This window comes from Solanum pennellii, chromosome 3 (genome assembly GCF_001406875.1).
Source record: "Solanum pennellii chromosome 3, SPENNV200".
In the NCBI taxonomy this organism is placed as follows: domain Eukaryota; kingdom Viridiplantae; phylum Streptophyta; class Magnoliopsida; order Solanales; family Solanaceae; genus Solanum; species Solanum pennellii.
The window spans coordinates 19,188,378-19,211,673 of record NC_028639.1 but is presented as its reverse complement, the minus strand read 5'-3'; positions in this window follow the sequence as shown (position 1 = coordinate 19,211,673).

Below are 23,296 nucleotides of genomic sequence, written 5' to 3'. Positions count from 1 at the left end.
GTTTGTCTTTAATATCAATCCTACTCTTAGAAGAACCACTTTCAAAAGATCTTACCTTCTTAACTTCTCTACTCCTCTTCCTTAGGCGAATCTCCTATAATTGTTGTGCATGAACTATCAACCTAGAATGATCCATATTGTCATGAATAATGGCTGCACAACATTCTTCTTCAAGATCTTTGAACATGCCCGTTACATAGCAACTCATTTCATCCCTATCATTCGATATCAAAGAGAAAACATATTTGGACAACTTAATGAACTTTAAGGAGTATTCCTTGACACTTAAACCTCCTTGACGAAGGTTGATGAACTCCTATACCTTAGATTCTTTTTTCTCCCTTGGGAAGAACTTATATAAAGGACTTTTTGAAGATCTCAAAGTTAGGACACCACCTATTAAAGCCTGACTATCCTTCGAATGATTTTACCATGAATGAGCTATGTCCTTGAGTTCATAAGCAACAAGCTCAGACTTTTCTGTAGTACTCACCCCCATACAAAAAAAAATCTTATAAGCATCATCAAGAAAATCTTGGGAGTCTTCATCAACCTTGAATTCAAAGAACACGGGAGGATTCATCCTCGTAAAATCTCTCAAAAGGGTAGTCATAATTCTAGCATGTTTGTTAGCTAGAGGTACAACCTCCTGGTTAGCTTGTGCCTTATTGTCTTGAGCTTGAGTAATGATGGCTTGGACCATTTGGAGAAGGGATGCCCTTACCTCATCATCTGTAATGGCCGGAGGATTTACCGGAATTTGATCATTCACAACAACTTGCTCTTATGGAGGAACTAGATAGCCTTGGGGAGTAGCTCCCTCATTAGCAACCTCCTCTTCAACTCTTCTAGTTGTTTTACTTCTTGTGTTCATTGCCTATAACCACAATAAAAGGATTAGATTCTAAAAGAAATATAATTTCAAAACTCTAGAGGAACGACATAGTATTACTAAGAAAAGAGAAATTTTGTAATCATCACATAGCATCTAATTCATAATTGTGGTGCGCTTGACAACCATGAACAAGACATTATATAAATAGTTTTGTGAGACATTGTCCTTAGGTTATTTAACCTCATCTTCTGATACAAAGTTTGTCATATACGGAGAGCACACCCATATGTAACTGGCATCGGCGTCGTCGAGAGGACTCAGACAAACCCATAGTATTCGTCATAACATACGATTGGTTAAAAAGCGCAGAAAATTATAAACTTTCACATATATTAACTGAAGTATACTTGGCTTCTCGCTTATCATATATTGAAGCTTACTTAGGTTGCTCTTTTAGCAACATGATCAACATACATACGATAGTCTAAAAACTATCTCTCATAAAAACCATCTAAAGAGTACAAATCTTGGCCTTATCCAATACAATGTCAATATGTCATATAGGCCTTACTAAAATAGAATTCAATAATAGAAGGAATAAAAGAACATTTCTTAAACTACTACAATCTTTATTGCTAGAATAATTAAAATATAGCATCCCCGAGCATGAGGACCTACAAACAATTGGAGAAAGGGTTCCAAGAGTCTTCAATTGGCCTTATTAATCTTAAATGGTTTAACCCTACATTTGTAGTTATATAGAGTATATGTTTTACTACGCCACATGCACTAAGTATGGGTATATGAACATAAAACATTTAAGACATGCATAAAAAGACCATTTCTTTAGAAAGCATGCTAAATTATTTGAAAACCTTTAGTGAACATATAAGAGAGCATATACAAGATGAATATTAGAAAAACATAAAGCATGACCATAACTAATGACCTCTCATCATAAGCTCAAATTAACATTTCATGTTAAATAGTTCATATAATCATAACATAAAAAACACATACCAACGATCCCATACCAAGCCTAAAAGTTAAATGATCATGTAAAGCCCCATAACCCAACATAATAAAGTAAGTAATATAGGAGACCATTAGTAATGCTTTACTTCAAACAACTTATATCATAAGTAATCACCACCACATATAAAAATTGTTACGCCCTAAAAATGTAATAGGTCAAACTAGATATTCACATGTGTTTCATGAGTTAATAGTGTATTAAAAAAGTGTATTTTAGCATTATAAGTCAGTTCGTCAATTTTGGGAGAGTTTGAAAGTCAAACGCCCAAGACGTCCGAAAACTAGTCAATGTTGATCTAGTGTGTCGTAGTGTTCTTTAGTGATGTATTGGGGGATGTTTTGAGAGTGAAATTGAGTGTCAATGGTTGCTATGTGCATAGTGACTTGAAAAGGGTAGAAACGTCCAAGAACGACGCCCTGGGGACCAACCTATGGGTCCCCGAGGAAGACCCAAACATTGGACAAGAAGCTGCCAAAGGAAGTGTGCAGGGGCAGATTTTGAAGCCCACCTTGCGACGCTCCTGTGGCACCAGGTATACTGCCTCAGAAATTTTGAGAGGGCCAAAATCTGGAGCTTACCTCGCGACGAGCAGCCAAAATTCAAAATCTGGAGCTTCCCTCACGACGAGCAGCCAAATTTCAAGATTTGGACACGACGTTTTTAAGTCAAAATTCAAGTTTGAAAAGGGTCAAAATGATGTGGGGGTCTTTTAGGAACTTTGGGATCATTTCTGGAATGACTTAGGTCATTTTAAACCTCATTTAACCTATAGATTCCATCACTCAATATCAAATCAAGTTTCTCCAAGAACTTTCTCTCCAAAAACCTCTATAGAAGAATCTTTAAGCTCCAAGGAAGAGGAACAAGTTCTTCACGTTTTCTTCACCAAAGTATCATGTGTTTCTTCATAATAAGGTATGGTAGTTCATCATGGACTCTTCATTCATTCAAGGAACCATTTCAAAGAAATTTCAAAAAGCATTTCAAACTTGAAACTTCTTTATTCCTTGACTCTAAGTATGGGTCTTTGCATGAAAATGTTTAATTGATTAAAATTAGTTGTTCTTAGATTTAAATGATGATTTTAATGTCAAAATCCCAATGGAATCATTTCTATTTTTATCAACTTTCGTCTTATGAAATTGGTTTTATAAGCATGACTAGGTAACGTTAAAGTCATTGTGTCTTGGTGGTTTTTTTGAGTTTTAGCTACTTCCATAAGGGCTATTTTATGATGGATTATTGTATCAAATGTGAATAGGTGGTAAAGGATTTGATTAAGCGTCAGTTGTTGTACCTTGATTAAACTATATTGAAGTCATTCTTGAGTTGTGTTGTCCACCTTTAGTGGCGATGTTTAATTGAAGCTCATGAAGTTATATGTGTGTATTGTGAAAAAGGGACTTGAAGGCATGATATGTTATGCGAAGTAATGATTTTGATATGTATATGTATGATATATGTTAGAAGGTTGAAATGAGTATCTTGAAGATTTTTGTCTAAATGAAGTAGGTATGTGATATGTGAAGTATGATAATATGGAAATTGTCATAAATGTGGGTATGAGCGTCGCTATAAGTTAATCTTGTGAATAATGTCTATTATATCAAAAGGTGTGATCACAAATACTCACACACACACACTTGAATGCATGAATCAAGTCAATGAATGAAAATGGGGGATTGTACGGTAGAAACTCTTTGTGAGTATACATGAAGTGTTTAGACCATCCCTACTATTCCTAAGTATGAAAAAGGGGGATTTTTTGGGCAACACTATTCGTGAGTAGAGATGAAGTGTTTAGTATCAACCTCACTATTCCTATGAGCTTTCCAAGAAAGGTTGTAGGTTGGAAAATCTTCATAAGTCGAGCGAGGGTGTTAAATAGTTATCTCATAAACCATTGTTAATCAATGGTTAAGACTCCATATAGGATTTATGCTTGGAACCGAGAGTATTAGAATTAGGGGTAGGTACACTTCGTGAGAAGAGATGTTGTATCCAATGTACCCCTTGAGATAGGTGCTCCTCGTTTGTAGAGAATAAGTTACTTAGTAGAAATCTCCTTATACCTTAACTATGTACCTGCGTAGGTGTAGCTATTGGAGAATCCGTGAAAAAGCAAAATAATATGACTCTACTTTAGGGAAGTAGGGATCCCTCATCCGGTAAGGGTAGTACCGGAACTGCATGCGAAGATCTCATGGTCTATGTCAGTCAAAGATAGCCCCAAAAAATGTATTCAAATGAACTAAGTTTTGTTAAGGGCGTACAACTTAGGGTAGGTGGTTGAATGGGAAATTACCTATCCATTGCACAAGAAGATATTTGGAGGGAGTCTTAGTTTGTCCTTATATGAAATGTATGAATGGGTCATGATATGATGTAGATGAAAGTAATGTAACTTTATGTTTAATATTAAGAAGGCATGTTAAAGTTATGTCTTGTTTGATTAAACGTATGAATGATGAATGTAGTGTATCTAATCTCATGGAATCCTAAAGGAGCACATGGTGGGGGTAGTAGTATAGGATGTTACTCTCACATTGAACTTTTTGAGACTTGTAAGTGAAGTTCTTAAATGCAAGTATTTTCCTCAAGTGTCTTTAGTATGGAATGTTGATTTTAAATGAAATGAAGTAAGCGTATTTCTAGTAGTCATAAGGATCTCGTGAGTAGGTATTGAGGAGGTTGTATAGACGATCTCCTTATATCATACATAGGGGAGCCTTTGGACAACTGAGGATAGGATCCTAGTTCATGTGTAATTTTGTGTTCACTGTAAGTATGGTTTTTTGTTGAAAAAGATAGATGTTTTGCCTTATGTACTAAATGATGGATTTAAATGATGTCTTGTGACCTAATTCATGAAGGTTTTTGTCAAAATAGCATGACTTGTATGTTTCAACTAAATAGTCTTTTTTTGCATATGCCATACTTAGCACATTATTTGTACTAACCCCATACTTTTGTATACTTTATAAGTATATGTTAGAGCAGCGTTGAAGGGTAGAAGGCAAGCTTGGGAATCGACTCTTTCAAGACTAAGTATGTCCCATATATTCATGGCATAGTCTATGTTTCTATAGTTTCTTCTTTAAAACATTATGTTCCCATATATTCGAGGGCATAGTCTATGTTCTATGGTTTCTTCTTTAACACTTTTTAAGACTTACGATGTACTTCTTTCAATGTTAAGGGTCGTGTCCTAAGATATTTGTGTTGTGTCTTTAAGTTGGCTTGTGATGATGAGACTATCCTTTGTATTTATAAAAGATGATTTCCATATTATTATCTACCGTGAAAAGTTTAAATTTCTGCACTACTTTTCATGTCTTATGTAAAGAATGATAGCTAAGAGGCTAGTACAAGACATTCGAAAGGTCAAGTAATTCTTGTTCCGACCTAAGGGTTGCCCTAACTTCTAGGGTGTACTTGCGGGTTGTAACAACAACATAGACCAATAACATGTCCATCAACATAGCCAACTTCATATAAGAGCAACATCATATATCATAATCATTATACATTTCATATTGTCATTGTTCATGAGAACAATCTCCTAGGACTTCACTTAGAGTAAACTTGTGCAATGTCTCAGTAGAGTCTCATACCTTACCTATACTAAGTAGACTCCTCATGTCACCCTAGTAAATGTCCATTTACTTTAGTGTTTCATTTCACTTTAGGGAACAATCTCCTTAACAGACAATAGACCATGTGAGCTAAACATGAAATCTTGTGTGATGAAACCTCATACAAAAAGAGGGTGGTCTACTTGGAAAGGTAGAACCAAAACATTAACATAACATTCTAGGTCGATACACTAGCTAGTATTCCTATGGAGGAAACATATTTAAAGAACTAGGAGATAATTAGAGACTACCATAATTCCACAATACATGGAAGCCTCTATCTCATGAGAGTCACTAAAACCTACTTTCCAACTTGGGAAGGGACACCTCTAATATCTAGTTCACTTGGTGCTAAGCTAAAGTCCCTTTTTGAATTTTATTTATGTTATTATTAATCATCAATCTTATCATATAGGAGATTAATTTTTTGTAGAAACATGATCGTAGCTCATTAGGTTGAAGATGAGAATTTCTTTTCATCACAACCCTTAATTTGTGAGATTAACATGTCATAGTAATATTATGTAAGGAACATAAGAGAACATCATCAGCCTATGATTACCATATCCCTACCATGATCACACATTTAACATATTCGTAGCCCAACATATATGCATAGCAACATCATACATATTTTAAATTCATAGCAAAATCAATTATAGGCCAACGTCAACATAATAGCAAAATCATAATTTTACTTGAAACAATGCACTATGCCTTTTTGTGATACATTAAGCATCATACAATTCACTTACTTCATTTACGCATATATGATAGTCATAATATCACATAAAATAACACATAGCATGTAAGTCACATTATCATCATTTTACAATAACCTATTTCCTTTAAAGTGAGCTAATCCTTCCTTTAGAATGATCTCTTTTCCTCTTTATAGTGAACCCCTTTTTCTTTAACTCCATTACTTTCCCAAGTAACCCTGTAGTGATGATTGGTTCAACGTATAGATAATTTCTCATTAGAATGTGCAAACTCAAACATCACCTAAAGGCCAGAAGGAAATCATGCATACAAACTTTATTAACCTAAAATATGCAATCATGGAACCATCTCATATAACAAGACATGTGACTCACATTTGACTCAACATATTTTAAGACCACATATAAGATATCATTACAAGACCATATTGATACGCTCAAACTTACTTCTCAAATAAGAAGTAAAGCGGTCGTGTCAAGTAAATAACCCAACTAGTGAGGTTGGGATCGTTCCCACGAGGAAAATAGTCTAGACTTAACTTCAACCTGTTATTACTATTGTTTGGTCAATGACTTCCTTGAAAAGTAAAAACAATAAACGGGGGGTTTCTAGTTCTAAATGGATGAAAATAAATAACAAAATTGAAAGAGAACTTAACAGCGTTGACAGTTGGATTTTAATCAATTAATCAAAGTAACTAGGGTTTACGTGTTCCCCACAGGTTCATAACTTGATAATTCTAACTATAACAATTCTTTCCTAGTATCTTACATGCAAAGTGATAAGTTATATATTTCTAAATCCTTGGTCCGGCATCTAGAAAATTTCACTCCGCACCTTGGTCCGGCTATGTGTGTTGCTTTCCTAACCCTTATCTTTACCTCATATTAAGCATCGATTTCGATATTTGACTCAGTTATTTCCTCGTACCAATCAATACTAGCCTATTAGATAGTATACACTAAATCTATGTTAATAATTCTTTTCCTATTATCTACCTCCTTGGTCCGGCAGGTAGCATTAAGGCGAGTTCTAACGTTGGCCATCCGTTAAAAAGACTTCTAAGCGAAAGAATTAATAATACATGCAAGACACTATTCTAGAATATTTATTTTAGTTAGGGTTTATCTCATTATTTGCCTATGGTTCCCACAACCCTAGTTATGGAGTTTAGTTACTCATAGCCATAATTACAATATTCAAATATATGATATAAGAATTCATGTACTTACCTCAATGAGAAAGAGTAAAATCCGAAAGTTCGCTTCATTAATCAACAAAAATCACCATCAATCACTGATAAAAGTCTTAAGGTAACCTAATAATACAAAGCATAACCATGGAACAGAGTCTAACCTAATAATCAAAGGTCCAGACTCCGACATCTAAAAATAGGTTTTTCGAACTATTTATAGAAAATAAAAACCTAATTATACAAGGACTCTATTTGCTGGAAATATGCCAAAACGCGGCTGGGTCGACGGACCACGCGACGGATCGTCGTCGTTACGATGGGCCGTCATGGATTCCATCGTCCCATACTTGTGCAATTTCTTCTGCTGCTCTCTTCATTACCCTGACGGCAAGTATGACGGACCGTCACATGCACAACGGTCCGTCGAGGGTCTCGTTCGAAAACACTTCAACTCTTGGAATCTGGGTACTGGGATTACTTCTCTGAACTTCATGACGAACCAGCAGGACGGACCGTCATAGACAAGACGGACCGTCACAAGCTGCGTAACCCCACACTTGGTCAGACGTCCCCATTTTCCTTCAGCAGCTTCACTACGCTGCCACCTACGGACCGTCACAGGCATGACGTACCGTCATAAGCTCCGTAGGTGGTCTCTTCTGCATTTTTTCGCTCAAAATCTCCGCATTCATCTTTGGACAGATTTCCTGCAAAACAAAGAGAAACTTATATAAAATTTAGCACAAAAAGGCTTTTGGACACACTAAAATTAAGGAAAAAGTATTAATAATACCGTGAAACCACGATATATCAACACCCTCAACTTAAATTCGTTGCTTGTCCTCAAGCGACGCACTATGACTCAATACGAAATCTTTGTACAATAGTATCCATGTTTTATCCTTTGCAATCATTTGGCTATCAATCCCGATCAATATCATCAAATCTATGCCTGCTATCATTATTAGGCTTTAATAATGTAGGATCAGAACATGACACAGACTCACCATGCACTAACACCTATCCTCTTCAATTTCTCACCGAGATGCTAACAATTCCGGTATTGCAACTAGTGTCCTCACTTTGAAATAAAATCCTCGTTTTTTCACACAACGATTCCAGTTAGAGTATAAGGATCATTTTTCAACACTCGCTCTCACACTCATTCATACCTATTGCCATAAGCTTGCCCTTATTTTCACTGCGTTAAGTTCGCTATAAAACCCTTAGGATCACTATAGGACTTTCTTAGCTTGTAACATAGGCTCAGGGTAAGGTAGGGTATATTTAGGTATAAATTAGTGACTTTTTGCCCTCTTTGACATATAGCTAAAACTTCCACTTTCTATCATTTTATCTCCCCAGTTTCTCATATTCTTTCACCTTGCTATTTTGTCTTCTTTCTTCATTTGTGTAAGTGACTCTATTCTTTTCTTGCTTGTATTTCTTGTATATACTTCTTTTTCTTTACTTTTCTTTCAATTAATTCTCGAGTCACTTTACTTTTGTTATTTCTTTATCTTTGTTCTTTCAACCCCACTTTCCAGAGTATTCCTCATAATAGCCACCCTCAACTTATGGCTTTGCCATGAGTCAACGTACACAATACCCAAAGTTGGGCCAGGGCCATAACGAAGGTTGTTTATGCATTAGCCACCCTCAACTTATGCTTTTGGCATAAGTTGAGGTGCACATGTCTAAGGAGAGACTTGGGCCAACACATTATTCCCAGAAAATTTCAGTTGGGGTGAGAAAGGAATGTCTAATTTAAGCTCAAATCTTTTGGATCAAAGAAGGATAAATAATCTCATTTGGTTTTTTTTTTAGTATAAAAAAGGGCTATATATAATAATGGCCTATGATCCTTTCCTAATTGTCTATAACAGCTTACTTTTAGCAGGACTAACCAGGCAAGTTCTAGCTCAGTACCAATAGTGGACTTATTAGAATTTTCCTCACACTCACTTCACATGTCATCACTATACCAGATTATCAGACACCTAGTTCGAATTTTAGAATTAGGGTCATGCAGTGGTGTAGCTCTATGTTATGCTTAGAGCCACACATTTATCAATTTCTATGCCTAGTCATGCATCATTTTTCATTTTATCAGGATATCATTTTAGCCATCATGCTCCAGAATTAAACTATGTACACAAGATATAGACATGCCAGTTCAACAGAAAGAGTAATCAGTCTCTTGGGGAAAAAGAACACAGGCAAGAAAACCCCAAACGAGGATACTGAATTGGGCTACTCAGATTTCACCCTAGCACTCACTTTCCATTTACCCCACCCCCAATGAAAATTTGATACGCTCAAACTTACTTCTCAAATAAGAAGTAAAGCGGCCGTGTCAAGTAAATAACCCAACTAGTGAGGTTGGGATCATTCCCACGAGGAAAATAGTCTAGACATAACTTCAACCTGTTATTACTATTGTTTGGTCAATGACTTCCTTGAAAAGTAAAAACAATAAACGGGGGGTTTCTAGTTCTAAATGGATGAAAATAAATAACGAAATTGAAAGAGAACTTAACAGCGTTGACAGTTGGATTGTAATCAATTAATCAAAGTAACTAGGGTTTACGTGTTCCCCACAGGTTCATAACTTGATAATTCTAACTATAACAATTCTTTCCTAGTATCTTTCATGCAAAGTGATAAGTTATGTATTTCTAAATCCTTGGTCCGGCATCTAGAAAATTTCACTCCGCACCTTGGTCCGGCTATGTGTGTTGCTTTCCTAACCCTTATCTTTACCTCATATTAAGCATCGCATTCGATATTTGACTCAGTTATTACCTCGTATCAATCATTACTAGCATATTAGTTAGTATACACTAAATCTATGTTAATAATTCTTTTCCTATTATCTACCTCCTTGGTCTAGGAAGTAGCATTAAGGCGAGTTCTAACGTTGGCCATCCGTTAAAAAGACTTCTAACCGAAAGAATTATTAATACATGCAAGACACTATTCTAGAATTGTTATTTTAGTTAGGGTTTATCTCATTATTTGCCTATGGTTCCCACAACCCTAGTTACGGAGTTTTGTTACTCATAGCCATAATTACAATATTCAAATATATGATATAAGAATTCATGTACTTACCTCAATGAGAAAGAGTAAAATCCGAAAGTTCGCTTGATTAATCAACAAAAATCACCAACAATCACTGATAAAAGTCTAAAGATAACCTAATAATACAAAGCATAACCATGGTACAGAGTGTAACCTAATAATAAAAGGTCCAGACTCCGACATCTAAAACGAGGTTTTTCGAACTATTTATACAAAATTAAAACCTAATTATACAAGGACTCTATTTGCTGGAAATCTGCCAAAACGCGGCTGGGTCGACGGACAACGCGACGGATCGTCGTCGTTACGACGGGCCGTCATGGATTCCATCGTCCCATACTTATGCAATTTCTTCTGCTGCTCTCTTCATTACCCTCGACGACAAGTATGACGGACCGTCACATGCACAACGGTCCGTCGAGGGTCTCGTTCCAAAACACTTCAACTCTTGCAATCTGGGTACAGGGATTACTTCACTGAACTTCATGACGAACAGGCAGGACGGAACGTCATAGACATGACGGACCGTCACAAGCTGCGTAACCCCACACTTGGTCATACTTCCCCATCTTCCTTCAGCAGCTTCAATACGCTGCCACCTACGGACCGTCACAGGCACGACGGACCGTCATAAGCTCCGTAGGTGGTCTCTTCTGCATTTTTTCGCTCAAAATCTCCGCATTCATCTTTGGACAGATTTCCTGCAAAACAAAGAGAAACTTATATAAAATTTAGCACAAAAAGGCTTTTGGACACACTAAAATTAAGGAAAAAGTATTAATAATACCGTGAAACCACGGTATATCAACACCCTCAACTTAAATTCGTTGCTTGTCCTGAAGCGACGCACTAGGACTCAATACGAAATCTTTGTACAATAGTATCCATGTTTTATCCTTTGCAATCATTTGGCTATCAATCCCGATCAATCTCATCAAATCTATGCATGCTATTATTATTAGGCTTGAATTATGTAGGATCAGAACATGACACAGACTCACCATGCACTAACACCTATCCTCTTCAATTTCTCACCGAGGTGCTAACAATTCCGGTATGGCAACTAGTGTCCTAACTTTGAAACAAAATCCTCGTTTTTTCACACAATGATTTCAGTTTGAGTATAAGGATTATTTTTCAACACTCGCTCTCAGAACAAAGTCACACTCATTCATACCTATTGCCATAAGCTTGCCCTTATTTTCACTGCATTAAGTTCTCTATAAAACCCTTAGGATCACTATAGGACTTTCTTAGCTTGTAACATAGGCTCAGGTCAGGTAGGGTATATTTAGGTATACTTTAGTGACTTTTTGCCCTCATTGACATATAGGCTAAACCTTCCACTTTCTATCATTTTATCTCGCCCAGTTTCTCATATTCTTACACCTTGCTATTTTCTCTTCTTTCTTCATTTGTGTAAGTGACTCTCTTCTTTTCTTGCTTGTATTTCTTGTATATACTTCTTTTTCTTTACTTTTCTTTCAACTAATTCTCGAGTCACTTTACTTTTGTTCTTTCTTTCTCTTTGTTCTTTCAACCCCACTTTCCAGAGTATTCCTCATAATAGCCACCCTCAACTTATGGCTTTGCCATGAGTCAACGTACACAATACCCAAAGTTGGGCCAGGGCCATAACGAAGGTTGTTTATTCATTAGCCACCCTCAACTTATGCTTTTGGCATAAGCTGAGGTGCACATGTCCAAGGAGGGACTTGGGCCAACATATTATTCCAAGAAAAGTTCAGTTGGGGTGAGAAAGGAAGGTCTAATTTAAGCTCAAATCATTTGGATCAAAGAAGGATAAATAATCTCATTTGGTTTTCTTTTATTAAGGCTAAAAATGGGCTATATTGAATAATGGCCTATGATCCTTTCCTAATTATCTATTACAGCTTACTTTTAGCAGGACTAACAAGGCAAGTTCTAGCTCAGTACCAATAGTGGACTTATTCGAATTTTCCTCACACTCACTTGACATCTCATCACTATACCAGATTATCAGACACCTAGTTCGAAATTTAGACTTAGGGTCATGCAGTGGTGTACCTCTATGTTATGCTTAGAGCCACACATTTATCAATTTATATGCCTAGTCATGCATCATTTTCCATTTTATCAGGATATCATTTTAACCATCAGGCTCCAGAATTAAACTATGTACACAATATATAGACATGCCGGTTCAACAGAAAAAGTAATCAGTCTCTTGGGGAAAAAGAACACAGGCAAGAAAACCCCAAACGAGGATAGTGAATTGGGCTACTCAGACTTCACCTTAGCACTCACTTTCCATTTACCCCACCCCCAATGAAAAGACATGCAATTGTTCGCAATGCATAAAAAAATTGAAATACTAGAGTGGTAGGTGAAGCAAACCTGGGGCGCAAAGCGCCGACGATCAGCACGGACCGTTGTTAGTATGACGGACCGTCGTGGGGTCCGTCGTGTCTTACTTAGACTATGTATATATGAAGAATTAGACTATGTATATATGGAGAATTAGACTATGTATATATGGAGAATTAGACTATGTATATATGGAGAACCCTGAAGGAGAGTCTCTGATTAGTATGACGGTATGTGCAGGACGGACCGTCACAAGTTCGACGGTCCGTTGTGGGTGTCCGTCAGAGGACACTTAAAAAAATGTGGAGACCCCTAGGAGAGGGGTCTCTGACGACCGTCGTGGGTATGACGGTCCGTCACATGTGTCCGTTGAAGGACACTTAGAAAAAGTGAGAGACCCTTAGGAACAGGGTCTCTGACAACCAGAACGGTTGTGCAGGACGGACCGTCACATGTGTCCGTTGGGAACACTTAGGAAAAGTATGAGAGACCCTTAGGAATAGGGTCTCTAACAACCTGAACGGTTGTGCAGGACGGACCGTCGACAAGATGACGGTCCGTCGCGTGTGCCCTAGTTTGAAAATAACAGAAAGACGTACCTGGCACGACGGATGCTACCATTACTAAAATGAAAAAGAAAGAAAAAAAAACTATAAGTATTGGGTTGCCTCCCAACAAGCGCCTGATTCAACGTCGCGGCACGACTGAGGATACTTGATTACTCAGACTTCATCAAGATGGTATGCCTCTTCCTCTCCGTGTATTTGGCATACAAGGAGGGTGGTTCAGCATAAATCAAAAACAATAAAACAAAGTAAAATCAAGAAAATATCAACTAAACTAATAGTAATAAGTTCAAGTTAATCTAAAAGCTACTTTCCCCGGCAATGGCGCCAAAATTTGATACGCTCAAACTTACTTCTCAAATAAGAAGTAAAGCGGTCGTGTCAAGTAAATAATCCAACTAGTGAGGTTGGGATTGTTCCCACGAGGAAAATAATCTAGACTTAACTTCAACCTGTTATTACTATTGTTTTGTCAATGACTTCCTTGAAAAGTAAAAACAATAAACGGGGGGTTTCTAGTTCTAATTGGATGAAAATAAATAACGAAATTTAAAGAGAACTTAACAGCGTTGAGAGTTGGATTTTAATCAATTAATCAAAGTAACTAGGGTTAGCGTGTTCCCCACAGGTTCATAACTTGATAATTCTTACTATAACAATTCTTTCCTAGTATCTTGCATGCAAAGTGATAAGTTATGTATTTCTAAATCCTTGGTCCGGCATCTAGAAAATTTCACTCCGCACCATGGTCCGGCTACTTGTGTAGCTTTCCTAACCCTTATCTTTACCTCATATTAAGCATCGCATTAGATATTTGACTCAGTTATTACCTCGTACCAATCAATTGTAGCCTATTAGATAGTATACACTAAATCTATGTTAATAATTCTTTTCGTATTATCTACCTCCTTGGTCCGCAAGTAGCATTAAAGCGAGTTCTAACGTTGGCCATCCGTTAAAAAGACTTCTAAGTGAAAGAATTATTAATACATGCAAGACACTATTCTAGAATTGTTATTTTAGTTAGGGTTTATCTCATTATTTGCCTATGGTTCCCACAACCCTAGTTATGGAGTTTTGTTACTCATAGCCATAATTACAATATTCAAATATATGATATAAGAATTCATGTACTTACCTCAATGAGAAAGAGTAAAATCCGAAAGTTCGCTTGATTAATCAACAAAAATCACCAACAATCACTGATAAAAGTCTAAAGATAACCTAATAATACAAAGCATAACCATGGTATAGAGTCTAACCTAATAATCAAAGGTCCAGACTCCGACATCTAAAATGAGGTTTTTCAAACTATTTATAGAAAATAAAAACCTTATTATACAATGACTCTATTTGCTGGAAATCTGCCAAAACGCGGCTGGGTCGACGAACTACGCGACGGATCGTCGTCGTTACGATGGGCCGTCATGGATTCCATCGTCCCATACTTGTGCAATTTCTTCTGTTGCTCTCTTCATTGCCCTCGACGGCAAGCATGACGGCCCGTCACATGCACAACGGTCCGTCGAGGGTCTCGTTCCAAAACACTTCAACTCTTGGAATCTGGGTACTGGGATTACTTCTCTGAACTTCATGACGAACCAGCAGGACGGACCGTCATAGACATGACGGACCGTCACAAGCTGCGTAACCCCACACTTGGTCAGACTTCCCCATCTTCCTTCAGCAGCTTCACTACGCTGCCACCTACGGACCGTCACAGGCACGACGGACCGTCATAAGCTTCGTAGGTGGTCTCTTCTGCATTTTTTCGCTCAAAATCTCAGCATTCATCTTTGGACTGATTTCGTGCAAAACATAGAGAAACTTATATAAAATTTAGCACAAAAAGGCTTTTGGACACACTAAACTTAAGGAAAAAATATTAATAATACCGTAAAACCACGGTATATCAGATATATAAGTCATGAATTCTAATCATCATCATAGTAAGATAATAGGCAACATTAACATAATTTGACTTCACTTAACAAAGTCATCATAGAGCTTACTCATAAGTTAATTGTAGACCTACTTGTGCAATGTAATTGTGATTTCCCATAACCTCACACATGCTAAGTAAACCGACAAATATACTACAAGATATAATATGCACTTCATACACCAATAAGACAAGCATTGACAACTTCATACATGCCATGTAAGACCTTCTTCATATGGTCATTAACACAAACATTATGCATATAGGATAAGACCAAATCATATAGACTCATGCCATGTATTTTATCAAAACAAGTAGACAACACTACAACGTCCAGTATAAGGCCATAAACATAATCACATGTATTAAGACACCTTCCTAGAATTCCCTTCAAGTGCTACTTGCAATGCATAGGCCAAGTTTCATACCCTAACCTACAATAAGTAACTTCACATAGGTTATCCTAGTTAGGGTCCTTACTTTACTTCCATTGCCCATTTATCATTAAGGAAAACATAGAAAAACACATTCCAAGACCACATACAAGTCAAGACTTCTATTCATGATCATAGTAAGAATAATAGGTATTATTGACGTAATTGAACTTCACTTTAGAAAGTCATCATAGAACATACTCATAATCTAATCGTAGACCTACTTTTGCAATGTACTTGTGAAGTCGCATAACCTCACACTTACTAAGTAAACCTACAATGTGACTAGAAGCCTTAATATGCACTTCATACACAAACAAGACAAGCGTAGACAACTTCATACATCCCATGTAAGACCTTCTTCATCTAGTCATTAAGACCTACATTATGTATATAAGATAAGAACACACCATATAGACTCATACCATGCATTTCATCACAACAAGTCGATAACACTACAACGTCATGCATAAGGACATAAGCATAATCACATACATTAAAACACCTTCATTGAACTCCCTTTAAGAGCTACTTGTGAAATGCATAGGTAAAGTCCCATATCCTGACCTACACTAACTTCCCATAGGTTATCCTTGTTAGGGTCCTTAATTTACTTCCATTGTCCATTGTTCTTTAGGAAAACTATAGCCTTAACTAACAATAAGACCATGGTTGCTACATGGAATTTGGTGTTTTAGAGCCTTATATCAAGGGAAGGTGCTCTATTTAGCAAAAGTAGAACATTAACATATGCTAGCTTACTAGGTGATATAACTTACTAGATTCTACTTGAAAAGCATTGTTTATGGATCTTTGAGGTATATATGGAAACCCTCTTATGCCTATTGAGGCATTGTAGTTAGAACTTATGGAAATGTCACATCCGGGAATACCCCTAGACGTAACCGGGGTCAGCGTCTGCATTGAGGACTAAGACTAGACTCTTAGCATACATCATTACATTCATAGGTCAAAATTAGCGAATATTAAAAAACTTTTCATTACTTCTACATTGACGTTCACATAGGCCTCCACATACACATAATATAGTTATATAGAGTATACATAGACACTTTCGTATAGGAAGATTACTTTGTCTTCCTCTTTTATTGCATATAGATAAATAAAATATAACATAGTCTCAAATTGATGTCTCATCGCATAAATATCTTATAAGATTTTAACAATTTGCGCCTAGCCCATACATCAAAGAATAATGCCTCATACAGTCTATACAATGTTTCGTACTCAATTGAAAACGAAAGAACATAACAGTCTTAAAACTGAAACAACTTCATTAGCTTGATAGTGGCATTGTTCTCGGAAAGTGAGGACCTACCCAACTTGGATAAACTAGAATTCCATGTCTTCCTTCAAGGTCGTTTCAAAGCCCTTCAAGACAGGAACCTAAATGTTTGGGAAAAGAAATAAAATGGGGTTAGTACACAACTTGTACTAAGTATGAGACCATATGCACACACATCATGAAATCATGCTAAAAAGGGACATTTCATTAAAACGTGTTGCTTACTTTGAAAACCATAATGCACATAGAAGAAGACCATGGAAATCGATAAGACATATTCATTAAGTCATAGGCATGTACATCACAAGACCAACACTGCTATGTCTAGTCTAGTCAACAAGGATATCATATGATTTAAACACATAGTCAAAGCAACTCTATCATCAAGTTATAATATCAACAAGCATGAATAAGAGTACATTTCAACATAACCAAAGCTAGATCATTTCTCATGAACCTCTTTAAGTCCACTTGTGTATTGACTAAGAAAAGCCCTATAACCATACTTAATCAAGTAAACCGAGCAAGAACCATAACCAATGTCCAAATTCACATAACATATCATTAAGAGTACGTAATATCATACATTAACAATATAGACCAAATACATGTTCGTAAGAGTATTCAACATAGCATAGTGTCATTAACATCTGAGATTATCATATACATGTCATTTATATTTGTAAGCATATAATACATATAAAGATCCTCCTATGACTTCCCTCAAGCCTATCTAGTGCGATGTATGGGTAGAGACTCATACCCCTACCTAAACTAAGCTAAACCTCTTAGGTCATCCTAGTTAGAGTTCATTCCTTAAGTTCATTTTGCCTTTTGGGAACATCTTTCATTAATCAACATAGACCACATGAGTTAATGTGGAATTAAGTTTCATGGAATCCTACACCGAAAGAAGGTGGACTACTTGCCAGGGTAGTACCAAGATATGAACATAGCAACTACGTGGAACCACTACATAGTATTCCTATGGGGCAACATAGTTCGAAAACTAGGAGATATAGTTGGGTCCCTCTTTATTTTACATGAGTTGTAGTCTTGAATCTCAAGAGTACAATAATGATCCTACCTTCCCTATGTGGGAAGGGACCTTCCTCATTCAAGTTCACTCGGTGCTAAGCTAGAGTCCCTTTTGAAATGTCTTTAATACCTTTATTAATCATCATAGATTAATGTAGGTCATAGGGTCTAACCCTTGTATAAACATCATTATCATAGATCAATCAGAATTGCATGAGTATTGACCTTTCATTACAATCCATATAAGTGAGGTGATCATATTTACATAATCACATCAGGATAAGGCACTTTGGTAAATTATCACCATCCTTATAACATTTACATCTTAGCCAACACCTCACATACCATGGTGAATATAATTAAATTAAACATCATATCAATCCTCATAATCCTAATACAAGGTATACATTGATAAAACATCCTCACATAAACACAAGTAACCATAATTGAAGTAAAGAGTAGCGATCGCAAGACATAGCAAGTCTTCTTCAAAATCCATAATAAAGATCTTAACATAAACCCTTAACTTAACCCAATAAGGGTTTAATATCATCACAGATAAATAACAAACATGATAACAAAGCCAATCGAATCACTACATCACAATCCATTACTAGTTCATAGCTTAAGATAAAAGACTTAGGTGAAAGTAATAATCTCTATCATTTACTCAAGAACTAGAATAATAGATTTATAATTCACCTTAATATATTAATAATAATACAATAACATCATAGGAAAGTAATTCAAATAATAACCAATTCAATTGAACCAACATTACACAATTTATATCAAGATCACAACCTAGGTTTAAGGCGAATAGGTCGTCTTCTACAAGCTAGACCAATCTATCAAGAAATAAAATAAGTGATTTAAAATAAATGTTAATCTATTCATAATATCCAAATAAATCCTAAAAAAATAAATTGACAAGATCAATCTTGACATTTTTAAAGAAAACTTATCTTTTAAAATCAATTTGAAGGAACCCTTTGGGGAAAGAAGTCACAAACGTGAAAGGAATACCATAACTTAATGTTCGATGATTATTGATGGAGACACATTGGTGATTGAAGACCTAGAACCCCTTTGAATTTGACCTTCTATGTTTTTCATCAGCTTGGAAGAGGGAGAAGAGAGAAGGAAGAGAATTTGAGTTTGTGAATTATGAGAGGTTAGGTGAGTCCAATTAGATTAGTGTCTTTATATAGGTTGTTAATTAACTTAGACCTCCTCTAAACCCTAATTAACCTCATATATAAGCGAACTAAGTAAATGAAATAAATTAAAACGTGCAGCAAAACAGTGGTCTCACAGACGAGACCACGTCGACGCTGTATTTGTAAATCGACGGGCCAAGGACCAATCATCCCGTTGGTCCGTCATTGAGTTCAGAGACTGGTCCAAAACAGGCGTTAAAATTTTTTCTAAGTGTCCATAGACGGAGGATATCGACGCCCCGTCATTGACACATGATTCATTGATTGCCACCATCTACGGACACTGCCTTTTGGCAGCCTCTGCCAAACCGCAAGGGTCCTCCTCAAGGGCCCTTGGTTGGTCCTTGGGGAGTTTTGCCCGAAAGTTTCGACTATGAAATAACTCTAATATGTTTTTTTAACACCCTTTCGCCAATTTTTGATCATTTTCTGACTCCTAAAACATTGTCAAATAGGCTAAGGAACGCAAGCACCTCATTGAATTAGTTTTCGGACATCATGGACGTTCTTTGATGTTTTGGTTTCTAGACGTCCTAAATCACTTATACTCATTAAAATAGACCTTAAAACAGTATCTAAACCATTTGACAGTTATTCTAGTCTCTAGAACACGTCATAGACTTTCGAAGTAAACCCCTCTTATGAACATTCGTCCCGGAATTACACTAAAATCTTTTGAAAGGAAGGAATAGACTAAAGACTAGCAAGCCAACCAATCAACAATACATGAAAAAATGATTTAAAACTTCTCTCATGAATTTTACACATAGCAATTCAAAAAGTTCAATTACCACACATAAGGATCAAAATCATATTATGAGGAATTTCCTTCTCACAACAACAATATGAGCTCAACATACCATATATGAGTTAATTATGTCAAAACTCTACTTCCCAACATGATCAATATAATTTCATTAAGACTCACCATATAAAAACGCACAACATGTCTCATAACAAGATAAAGAGCAAAATCGACAATTTTCAAGTTAAATAGGAAAATTTCAATGTAACTTCACTGTAATGGCACCAAGAGGCAAATTTTGCAAGACATCACCAAAAACCAAAGCAACATCAATTTTTTAGTCATTATATTCATTATTAGTAAGAAAAACTAACCTTAGTTATCAAATAGATGAGGGTAACGGAACTTCTTGTCTGCCTCGGCCTCCCATGACCCACCTTCAACTAGGTAATTCTTCTGTAACACCTTTAACGAAGCAACCTCTTTTTTCCTTAGCTTCTTTACATGCCTATCAAGGATTTGAACTGGAACATCGTCAAATCATTGACCTCAATAGGAAGAATGGACTCGGGATCACCGATACACTTCTTATTCATGGAAACATGGAAAACCGGATGAACCAAAGAAAAATCATTGGGCAAATTTAACTCATATGACACTTCACCAATCTTTCCCAAGATTTTATAGAGACCCACATAACGAGGACTCAACTTTTCTTTCTTGACAAATATAACCACCCCTTTCATAGGAATAATTTTCAAATACACCTTATCACCTTCTTCAAACTCTATATCTCTTCTTGTATGATCGACATAAGAATTTTGCCGACTATAGGCTATTTGCAACCGGCTCTTTATAATATGAACCTTCTACAAAGTCTTATAAATCAAATCGGGAACCCAAAAGTGAAGACTAACCCATTTAAAACAATCAAGTGGGAGCCCTACACCTTCTACCAAACAAATCTTCATAAGGAGCCATGGATATAGATGAATGGTAGCTATTGTATCAAGCAAACTCCATCAATGGTAGATGCGTATCCCAATTTCCCTTGAAATCACTAATCCAACCTCTAAGCATATCATCAAGGGTTTGAATAGTACGCTTCGCTTGACCATCCGTTTGAGGATGAAAAGTGGTGCTTTACCCAACCCTTTTTGGAATGATCTCCAAAACATAGATGTTAATAGCGCACCCATTTCCGATATGATGGATAACGGAATACCATGGCGACACACAATCTCAATTATGAAGATCCTTGCATAATCTTCTTCCGAATAGGTACACTTGACGAGAATAAAATTGGCAGATTTTGTTAACCTATCCACAACCAGCCATATAGAGTCATGTTGTTTTTGTGTCTGTGGAAACCTACCCTAAAATAATTATTGATGTCTTCCCATTTCCAAGTAGGAAATTTTATTTCTTGAAGTAGACCACCAAACTTTTGGCATTCGGCTTTTACTTGTTCCAAACATGGACACTTTGCAACAAATTCAACTATGTCCTTCTTCAAGCTTTCCACAAAAACACTTCCCAAAGGTCATGGTACACCTTTGTCGAACCCCGATGAATAGAATAACAGGACCCATGGTCTTCCTCAAGAATCCAATTCCTCCAACCATCTACATTGGGAACAGACAACCTTTCTTGATACCTCAAGACACCATCCCCCCTAAGGAGAATGACTCGTTAAGCTTGCAAAGAACTGATTCCTTCAACTCAATCAATGGCTGAATAAGGTGTTGTTTGGAATTCATCTCAACCACCAATAATGACTCGGAGTTATGATGGACCATAAAACCACCATTCGCAGAATATTCCAACCTAACACCCAACCTAGACAACATATGAATATTTTTCACTAGGTCATTCTTGGCTTCCTGTACATGAGACACACTACCCATGGTCATATGACATACAGCATCTGCGACCACATTAGCCTTGCTGGATTGATAGAGAACACTCATGTCGTAATCTTTTAACAATTCGAACCACCTTCTTTGTCGGATACTTAACTCCTTTTGAGTAAACACATATTGGAGACTCTTGTGTTCGTTATACCAATAAACATGGACACCATATAAATAATTCCTCCATATTTTCAATGCAAATACCACGACCGCTAACTCAAGATTATGATATTAATAGTTTCTGTCTGTAACATAAGTTGTCTAGAGGCATAGGCTCCTACTTTTCCATGTTGCATAAGCACACACCCTAAACCCACTCAGGATTCATCACAAAATACAACGAAGCCATTTGTACCCTCATGTAAAGTCAACACAGAGAAGAAGTAAGCCTATGTTCCATGAATTTGAAGCTTCTCTCACATGTATCCGACCACTCGAATTTCTTACTCTTTTGGGTCAAAGTAGTCACGGATATGCAATGGATGAAAAACCACCCACAATCCTCCAATAATAACCTTCTAGACCTAAGAAACTCATAATGTCGGTTGGATTTAATGGTCTAGGCAAATTTTTCACTACCGCGATTTTCCTTGGATCAAACTCAACTCCCTCACTAGAGATGATATGACCAAGAAACTTCACCGACTTCAACATAAAATAACATTATCTATACTAGGCAAATAATTGGTTCTGGTTAAGAACTTGTAACACCACCCCCAAAAGTTCTATGTGATCACCCTCATTTTTTTAAAATACCAAGATGTCATCAATGAAGACAATGTAAAATGAATTTAGATAACTTGGAAACACCCTATTCATGAGATCCATAAATTCGGCCTGGGCAATAGTGAGGACAAAGGACATTACTAAGAACTTATAGTTACCATATAGAGTTCGAAATGCAATTTTTTGGTATATCCCTACCTTTTACCCTATGTTGGTGATACCTCAATCTAAGTCAATCTTTAAAAAGTAGGTTTCCCATTGGAGTTGATCAAACAAGTCGTCAATCCAAGGGAGAGGCTTCTTGTTCTTAATATTGACTTTATTGAGTTGGCGATAATGATGCACATTCTAAGGGATCAATCCTTCTTCTTCATAAACAAAATTAGAGAACCCCATGGAGAAATATTAGGTATTTTGTCTAATAAATCTTTGAGTTGAGCCTTCAAATCTTTCAATTCGTCCGTTGTCATCTGATAAGGAGGAATTGAAATGGGATTGGTATCCGGTAACGGTTCGATACAAAAAGTGAATCTCCTATTCGAAAGGAAT